The sequence below is a fragment of the Pinus tabuliformis genome, chromosome 6, assembly GCF_031772625.1.
Source record: "Pinus tabuliformis cultivar Carrire ecotype Pingquan chromosome 6, CPIR1, whole genome shotgun sequence".
In the NCBI taxonomy this organism is placed as follows: Eukaryota; Viridiplantae; Streptophyta; class Pinopsida; order Pinales; family Pinaceae; genus Pinus; species Pinus tabuliformis.
Window position 1 is genome coordinate 719,729,024 of NC_142292.1, and position 10,629 is coordinate 719,739,652.

Genomic DNA, 10,629 nt, shown 5'->3' on the forward strand with positions numbered 1-10,629 from the left:
GATTGAGGAATAATAATTCTCACCGGCTCCATGAGGGCGATTAAATGTCGCGTAAGTGATCCACCCGATATCGTTGTGGACCATCGGAGCAAGTGGATCTTAATCCACAATTATAAAGCGTCGAGTTAGTTTGTTGATTGGGGGAAGATATCAACCATCGGATCAAGAACTAAATCAATGGCGGAGATTTAATCACAAATTGCATTTGGTAAAAGAGTTTGGGTCTATTATAAACCCATATTTGCGATGTTGCGATGGACTATGGAACATCAGATGAAAGGGTTGATCAAACGGTGGAGGTTAACTCTCGCATTTCGTAGGAAACAAGTGCTGGCGGATTGTGAAAACTGCAATGTACGATGAGCCAAGAATGCAATGAAGTGTCGACCGTTGGATCGTGAAGCTGATCAATGACAGAGATTGAAGAACATCGGAAAATCTTGGGAAAGAGAGGACCCAAGAAGTTTATAGATGCGGGTTTATTCTATTTGAGATCCGGCCTTAGGCATTCATGGTCGGGTTGCCATGTGTTTCTATGTATTTGCGCTGACTGTTGTTGTCCCAGTTTTTAAGGTAAAAGTGCCAATTAACGCTTCCGATAGGAACATGGGACCATAAGCCACAGTTCCACGATCGATATTTTGGAAATGAAAGGGATATTTCCTTAGCGGAATTTCTACTTTCATCAGTAACACATAGTGGAAAACCTATTATAACTCACTTGTCAAAATAGCAATGAAGTCATTCATCATTGGTTGTTATCTATGAATGCAAGCTCACTCATCACCCTTCTTCAAAGAAAACCACACCACCTGGAATTACCCATTAAATAGGTGTATTGGAGTAGGCTTTCACTCTTACCAAATGCCTATGGGTCTTGGGTTGTTACCCTATTTCCTTAAGTCTGATACATACAAACTCTTGCCCAAACAAAAACAATTTTAAGACATTCTCCATCCCCAAAAAAATATTAATATACAAAATAAAGTAAAATATTTAAAATAGAATAAAATAATCATTTAAAACAATTTCTTTTAATAAAAATAAAAACTTGTTTTACAAATAATTTATAATAAAATAAATTAATACAAATTAATTAGAAATCTAAATAATGATATTTTTAGTTTTAAATTAATTTTTTAATATTAATTTAATCTTTTTATTTTTTTAATTAAAATTAATTTTGGAATTATATATATATATATATATATATATATATATATATATATATATATATATATATATAAAATTTTAATTTATTTATATTAATCTTTTCATTTCATAAATATTATTTTTTTCATAATATTTCAAATATTTTAAAACTATTATTTTATATTTGTGTGAAAATCCAAATATTTCAATAAAAAACTTGACTTCAATTTTTAAAAATGCATTAATTATTGATATTAATATTATTTAAAATAAGTTCAATAATATATAAAAATTAAACAATGAAATTTAGATATATAAATTAAAATAATGAAATTGGAAGTTACTCAATTTCCAATTATTTTTTTAGATGAAAGAGTTTACTCAACACTAAATAATTGAAAATAAAAATGGTTTTATTTTCAATTGAATTTTGGTCTTTCAGACCTACAGAAACGAATTATTTAGCTTGATTTAAGAATTTGTTCTGACACTCAAAAAGTTTGGAGAGAAGCCTCCCGAGCTCACTGTAATTTGACAACGTAAAAGGCTATGAAGGTCAGTATTGCAACAAAGATTTTGAAACTGAGTTCTAATGTGGTTGTACGTAGGGCACTCTAAGAGGAAATGAATTTCATCCTCAATGTTCATATTCTCACAGAGATGGGAGAACCTTTCCATCCATGGTGTTTTAGGAACTGCCCAACGACCTGTTTCACTATGGAGCTCATGAGAGTTCATTCTAATCTTGGCTATATTAATTTTCTTCTTTGAGCTAGTTAAAACAAAGACATACTTTTGATCTTCTAGGGTGGGGTTGATGATCTCCTTATAATATATTAATTTTCTTTTAGCTACTAAATCTTTCTCACACCACAATTTTTCTTTGAACTTAGAAGTAACAATACTTTTAACATTATTAATATTTTGCAATGCAACATTCTCATCGATCTCCCAATGGTTTAACTCGGCCGTGGTGTATTTATACCAACCTCATTTGAGCCTTAGGTGGTTTTTCCTGGAATTTAAAGCTAGCATAGGAAGTCTATGGCCTCCTATGTTATTCAATTTGTGCTTGTACAACAGAAGCCTAATCATAGCTAGGCTCTCGATAGGGGAAAGACCCACTTCTATAAGGAGAATAGGATAGGGTGTGTTGCTTTTAATTTTGAGGTTATACGTTATAAAACGCTTTTGGATTTGCTCAATATTTCTCTAGGATTCTCTAAATATGCTACAACCCCAAACCTCACATCCATGTAAGATAACCAGAGTGACTAATGTTTCAAAGAGGAACTTCTTTCTATCCCACATTATGAGGTTTGTTGTTTTACAATTATTTTCCAGACCAAAATAAGCTTTCCATCCCCCATTAATCCTTTTCTCAATGCTATAGTTCTAGTTTAGCTTGTGATAAATATCAATTCCTAGGTACTTATAGGAAGACACTTCCTCCAATATTATTGTCATACATAAAATTAGCGTGTCTTTCTTGGATTCGATAATCATAACTTTTGTCTTGTTAGTGTTAACAATCATACCCATGGTAGAGCAGAAATCCTTAAGAAGTATAAGTTGCTTATCAAGATCAGATGGGCACCTTGCAAGAAGAACAATATCGTCAGAGTAGAGAAGAAGGATGATTACTATCCTAGCTATGATGATGCCAACACATCCTGCTTCCTTTAAACAACCTTCTAGCTTGTCGACGTAAATGCAAAATAGGTTAGGGGAGAGGGGGCAACCTCAAAATCCAGAAGCATTTTATTATTAATTACTTGTATATTCAAAAGTAAATTTATGATAACCTTAGAATATTTCTTTTAATGTTGTTTTAATATAAAATTAACACTTAATTTTTTATTATTATATATTATGTGGTTTAAAAAATAATTTTTGATAAAATTATAAAGAAATAAACATTAAATTATTATACAATTTTTAAAAAATTTAAATGATTTTTGATACTATTTTATTAATGCTTTTTTCTCTTATTATTATAAAATTTAGATCCACAAAATATTCAGAAATATTAGTTTATCTAAATTTAAACAAGGTTTCAATGAATTAAGCAACGTCTTTCAGTAGAGGTCACATAAGCGAAATTTTTGGCCGATGCCATCAATGAGTAATTTTTATTTCTATTTCCATTCTTGGTTCTTTTTAAGTTAGTAAGCAATGATAATTCTACAAGATGGAGAATTAGATCTAGGCACCACGTTCTTTTTAAGTTAGTAAGAAATGATAATTCCATAAGATGGAGGATTAGATCTAGGAAACTGATTAAACAAAGATAGTGAATTGACACTTCTTGAATAAAATAAAATATTTATTAAAAACTGGGATGGATTAGAATATTCAATTTAAAAAGAAATTAAAAATCCCAAAAAATTAAATTGGGCCAATTTTAAAAATAGTAATAAGTGAAGGTCAACTAAAATAATTGATAAAATAAATAATATCAAGGTTAAAGCTGAAAGTTACCAATTAATTTGGGCATAGTCTAAAAATTATGCTTTTTTCCCCTGAAAGTTATGGAAATCCTAGTCATATTTTGAATAAATCCGTAGGGATTTTTGTAAATTCAAGGAAAAGTTCTCAAAATTCTTAATTTTAGGTGTCTTAGATGTTTTTGATGGTGTTGAATCCATTTTCACCATCAATAACACGATTCAAGTACTGCATCTATAAGATTTTTTGACAGTCTGGAAAATTTCTCTCCTTACATAAACTATTCCTAAATATAACTCATAACAAATTGGTATAGTGAAACACCTTAAAAAGACACCTATCTAGGTTACAATATCTTAACTAGAATAAGTGAATGTCCAAAAGTCTTCCAATTTTCTTGTGATTTTGAAACACGCCTTTATCTTTATGCCATAAGGCGTTTCCCTCTGAAATGAACTTCCCTAAAATCTACGTGTCATGCTTGTATGCCATTAGATTATGTGTTAGACGATTAGAGAATTGTTAATCGTTGGATGAAAGGAAGGTTATCTGAAGGTTCTCTGGATATGGAGGGTCATTTGGTCGACCTCTCGTCTACTATCTGCTGCAAAGTATTCACCCTTCCCTGCTAGATCGGAGCGGGGTCATTTGGTCGACCTCTCGTCTATTTTCTGTTGTAAAGTATTCTCCGCTCTTCCTTCCCATGCCGCCCTGACATACCTCTGAAAGAGGCTCCATCAAATCTCTGGGGAAATTTCATCCATGGCTTTCCTGAATGTAGAAATGAGATGAATTCAATGAGAGAAAAGGATTCATTGATCCGGAGCTCTGCGCACACAGTATCATTCCACGGAACCGCTGTCATTCTTATCCATTTCGCGGAGGAAATTAGGGGAAACGGAATTGTAGAGGCATTTTCTGATTTGAACGGTCACGGTCCCTCGCCATTAGTGGCCATTATTTTTAATTTACGGGCAGCACTGCTTTAGCCTTTTTCCAAGCTCCAGACTGCCTTTTTTCAAGCTCCAGACTGTCGAAAATAGGCCATATCGTTAGGGACGTCGGAAAACCAAAATACAAACAGTGGTTCAACCTTTGAGTGTTTTCGTATTATATTTTTTTCGTCCTCTCGCAAAAATTGTGCTTGTTGGCATTGAATGTGCGGTCGAAAATATAAGAACGCTTTGGAAATGTCAGAAACTGTAAAATACGCTTTCCGACCGGCTATGGGCTGGTCAATACCCTGATCATCTTCCTGTGAAGTTACCAGCATTTACAGGCCTTAATTTTTTCTTTAAAGTAAAATTAAAGTCCTCCTTTAACCTTTAATGATATTTACACCAGTGGTTTCGAAAACGGACAATACTGGGGTTTGGTAGCTTGAAAGCTCGAGGTGTGTTTTTAACCATTGCTTTTGTTTATTACTTTTTATTTATGTATGTAAAGAAGGAAGTTCTTTGCTCCTAAGCGTCTAATGTTAGATAGAATAGAAATAAATCACGTTTTTTCTTACCTTCAAGGCGTTGTATGCCGTTAACAGTGGGAATCTCACGCTGTTTGGCAGCTCAACAACACTTACAGAGCGTCGTTTTCACTGTTGAGGTAACATTTTCGGCACCGGAAATCATTATTCTTTCACCTTTAAATTTACTACATTTATTAGTACTTCCGTTAAATCCTTGCATTTGGCTGCTCAGCGAAGCTTTCCGACCTTGGTTTTCACTTTAAAGTACAATTTTTAGGACTGGCAGTTTTCCCATTTTTCAGATTTAAGTCTCTTTGAGTGCAGAAAGTCTTTTCCTCTGTAAGCTTGAAATCCTCTGGGTGCATTCATTCGTTTCAATTTTAATAGCTAACTTCTTTCCATTTAAATCACGCCTTCTTCTGCATTGATCTCTAGTAACTTTCTTGTTTTGCAGTTACTCTCTGAAACCCTTACTTGGAAAATTTTATGGGATCTGAACTACTTTCTTGTAGCAGAAGTGGAACAATTGTGGGTCAAACTTGAGTAAACCTCTTTACTTTATTTTAAGGAAACCGCGAGAGTTAATTGTAAAATTTGCGAAATATATGTAAGGACCATTGATGAAGTCCTCAGTAGAAAGAAACTGTGAAATATAGAATAGCGGCAGGGGTTTTGGAACAGTCTGCGATGGACAGGCTACTTGCAAAATACTCTTTATTGATTTTGGCTGGACTGCTTCTTGTTTTGAATCTCTCTTTAACACATGGCTTTACAGACAGCCAAGATGGTAAGCTTTTAGTGATGTTTGTGGTAGCTTTGTTTCTGATATGTATATCTCTCTCAATTATTTGATTCTTGAGAGGAAATGTTCTATGATGACATCTTATGACTCATTATTTCATAAGGTTTGTTCAGTTTATACTAGAATAACCTTCAAAACTTTTTGTGTAGCAGATGGTCGAATATTAGAAATTGGAACATGTTTTTTAATGGTCGTAGGTTTGTTTGTTTTGCAGTATTTGCGATAAATGTTCTATATACAAACTTGGGATTACCTCCCCTTGCAAGATGGGTTCAAAGTGTAGGTGATCCTTGCGGTGAGAATTGGTTGGGTGTTCAGTGCGTGGGGCCTAACATCACTGGAATGTATGTTCGATGCTAGATCCTATAGATGCAATATTACTCTGTTTTATTCAACTAGTAATTGGTCATATGTTTCTGGCCTTTTTAACCTCTCATTCTTAAGTAAGGAGTCAGATTTTAGTGGTTCTTTATGCTTTTTATGGACTTTGTACTGAGATTGACACTGGATAATCAGTGTTCTTCCTGGTTTAAATATTGGAGGACAACTGGGTTATTTCATTGGTAAACTTCATAACTTTAATAACTCTGTAAGTAGCAAGATGAAACCTTCAAATTAGTTCAATGATTTACTATGCAATCCTTTCCTTGAAACTGACAGGGAAGGAATGCCTGTTAAAAAAAACAACAGATGAGTTTGTACTAGATTGCAAAGTTGATAGCCGCTATTGTGACATAATGCAGGGATCTTACCAATAATCATATTGGAGATGTTGTTCCTTTTCAACTTCCACCTCACTTACAACGCCTGTAAGCTTGTAGGCAATTATTAGATGTTTTGGCAATGCTTCGGGAACATGCTTTGCAGAATTTGGGCAATAGGGAGTTCTTTTATTAGATTTTATAGTATATGATGATGCAATATACAATAAAAGGTGGCTAGTGCACAATAAGGCCAATGATTTTTTCACTTGGCAGGTTGCTTTCTGGTAAGCAATTGACTGGAAGCCTTCCATATACTTTATCAACTTTAACATTACTCTCTGATTTGTAAGTAATGGCAAATTGTATTTTGATTTTTTTCATCAAAATTTGTAGAAATGTAATACAACTAATGCAAATACTTACAATCCTTGCGGGATTGTCAATAGTAATCAATTAACGGGTGCAATTCCAGACATTTTTTTGGGTCTTACAGGTTTAGTTAATCTGTGAGTATTTTCATTTGATCTTTTGAGTGTTTCTCAACTTCCGTTTGAAAACTGTATCAGTTCATATTTTTTTATAATTAGTATGAGCTTTAGAATATTTTCAATTGATCTTTGCTTTTGCAGAGATTTCTCTTCTAACAATTTTAGTGGTCCACTCCCTGCCTCCATGAGCGATTTGACAAGTCTTTCTTCTCTCTAAGTTACATACATTTTTCTTGGCAGATACAGAGCTTAAATGCCTAATAAGCTTTCTTTTACTTGAGTAGGGGTTGTTCTTGAAACATTATGAAATATTTTAGGTTTGCTTGCAGGCATTTGCAAAATAATATGTTAAGTGGAACTATTAATAATCTAGCAGATCTGCATTTGACAGACTTGTAATTCTCTTTTAAACTACTATATCTGTTCATTTCCAGAAATGCAATGCTCGAATTTTTTTATCTGTGGTAAAATTTTTGGAAGGTGTAGATTAATTTACAGAAACTAATAAAAGATAGCACTCAAGAAGCATTTCTTTTGGATTGGTGGCAATGCCAATTTTATTCATAAAATGTTGTTACTGTATTTCAACAGAAATATAGAGAACAACCTTTTTACTGGATGGATGCCTCCAAAATTGTTGACAATTACAAACTTCAAGTAAGGATATGCAACATTTCTGATAACTCGTGCAAATTTCAAAAATTTTTGATCACCTTGCTTGTTATGCATCTTGATCTTTGTCATTTTTGGATTGTGGATAACCTGGGCACAAGGGTTCTTAAATTTCATCATCCCTATATTGATAGGTATGGTGGCAACTGGTTTGACACATCTCCTGCCCCTCCACCACCTTCTTCTATTTCTCCATCATCCCCAAGAATCCCTGGGCATAATTCATCATCAGGAAAGAGTTCCCACGATGAAAGAAAAAGCAAATATTTAACTAGTGGGAGGATTGTTGGTATTGCAATAGCAGGGTTGTTAACTGTCATTACAGTTGTGCTTATTATTATGTTCTTTGTAACAAGGAAACATGAAAGGAATTCAGGTGTGGAAAAGAAATATAAAGGCAGGGATAAATATAAAAATGAGGAGAAGATATTTTATAAATATGTCGAACGGGCTCCCGTGCCACCCTGACATACCTCTGAAACGGGCTCCATCAAATCTCTGGGGGAAATTTCATCCATGGCTTTCTTGAATGTAGAAATTTCAAATGCTACTTGATCATTATATACGGTATCCTTCAAGAATATTTGAGTTCGTTTCCATAATGAATACATTATTCTTTGGCAAAGTCCGCTTGTATAATATATACATTATTCTTTGGTAAAGTCCTTTTAAATGAGCAATTTTTCTCTTCTTCCTTATTTATCTATCTAGGAGGAATTCTTCATTGAAATTTAGGCATATTTTCACATCATTCTCTTGATGAATTTTGGATCATCTACCTGAAGATTGTTCTTCGTTTTACATTTTTTGTTCTTCGATTTATTCCCAACAGCATTTATGTTTTACGGACAAACTGAAACACGAAGATTTTATTAACTCATTTGATAGCTTTCTTCTACCATATTTTGCCCACTCAAGATCTCTGCAGTAATTTCTGTGCCTCTGTTATTTTTCAGAATTATATGTTCAAGTATGATAGTGTCCATGGACAGTGGAAGCATCATGAAGTCAAGGTCAAAGACTCGAAAACTTTACTCTTTGGAGAAAAATGTATTGCTGTATTCGATTTCAGGTAAAACACTTGTTTATGGAGATCAATGAGAGTTTCTTAGGTCAATTATTGCTTAAGCTTAGGCATGAATAGAGTGTAAGTGATGACATTGTCTGTTTGTTCCCATTTGTCCAACTGTTCACATTTTGGTTTGAAAACCGTAGAAATCCTGAAGAAATACCATGGGGCAAGGTTGGCGCAAAGTATGTGGTTGAATCCACTGGTGTCTTCACCGACAAAGAGAAAATAGGTGCTCACTTGAAGGTTTGAATATTACCATTCCACAATTCAATTATATTTTTTCCTTCAAAGATTATTCGACATGCTACTAATTAAAAATACAATGCACCTAAAAGTTGATAAATGGTATTTGAGGCACAAGTAACTAAGGAGTTGTCACATGTAATACCGCTCCCTCCCTACATGAGCAAGGAGATTTGGCAATAGCATGTCCGCTTTGGCTCTTTCTCAATTTATAAAATTGACACTGTTGACTGATATCGGCATAACCAACCCTATTCTAAGTTGAAAATTCTTTCAAATTGAGCAGTCACCTCATGAAAGGTTACCTTAAAATTGCTCCATAGTTGTGACTATTCAAAATTGACGAGGTGATTAAAAAATAACATGCTTGCTTTCAGTTTCTTTGGAGAACAATCTATTCTATGATTTTTTTTGTGGTGCATGCAATTTTTTTTGAAAGGCTATTAACATATCTAATTTTGTAAATTTCAAACGGTATAAAGTGCAACAATGGAAATTACAAATTGAACTCCATATAATAATTTTTTTTTTGTTGATTTCTAATAGGCAGGTGCTAAAAAAGTTGTTATCTCAGTTCCAAGCAAGGATGCACCTATGTTTGTTGTTGGGGTTAATGAGCACCAATACAAATCTGATTTGAACATTGTTTCAAATGCAAGCTGTACTACTAACTGCTTGGCTCCCTTGGCTAAGGTTTGCAATGATATTTTTACTAAATTATCACAGTTTTCATTGTATAGGTGTCTTTATATGAGAAAAATTACATATTGCTGGGGAGGAACTATATGTTAAAAGAGAACAAAAACACTCTGTTTTCTCTGGCAGGTAATCAATGACAAGTTTGGAATTGTTGAAGGTCTCATGACAACTATCCATTCCATCACAGGTACACTTACTATGAACTAGTATTATGCCCTTGAATTTTATTGATACAAGGTGTTTGCAAGCTACATTGACTTATGTTTCTGTATGTAAACAGCAACACAAAAGACAATTGATGGACCATCAAACAAGGACTGGTGAGGTGGCAGAGGAGCTGATTTTAACATTATTCCTAGCAGTACAGGAGCAACAGAATTTTGTTAATATGAATCCCCACTAGCATCGCCTTTTATGTTCTCATAGCTACTAATTGTGATTGTATTTTGAAGGCTGTTGGCAAGGTTCTACCAGCTCGCAATGGAAAGTTGACTAGAATGGCCTTCCGAGTACCCACACCAGATGTTTCAGTTGTTGATTTGACTATTAGACTTGAGAATTCTGCCACTTATGATGAGATCAAGGCGGCCATTAAGAAGAGGAAGAGATGAGGATATATACAATCTCTGTGAGGAATAAGTTTCGAGGTTGTGTATTTCATTTTAACTATATATGGTGCATTTCATTTTATAGGGAGGGATCTGAGGGAAAATTGAAAGGAATTCTTGGTTACACAGAGGACGCTGTGGTAACCTTGTGCCATATAGAGAATTGACAACTAACAACCCAAAAAACTTCAAGAACTTGAAGAAGATATAGTATATTGGGTAAGATTTATTGTTTCCAATTCCAGAAGAGAAAAATCCTTTCTCACTCATGTCACA

General features: G+C 33.9%; 1 pseudogene; it reads left to right on the forward strand.

The window, feature by feature from the left end:
* The first annotated feature begins 5,752 nt into the window (after positions 1-5,752).
* On the forward strand, positions 5,753-10,629 carry LOC149260704 (glyceraldehyde-3-phosphate dehydrogenase, cytosolic-like; annotated as a pseudogene).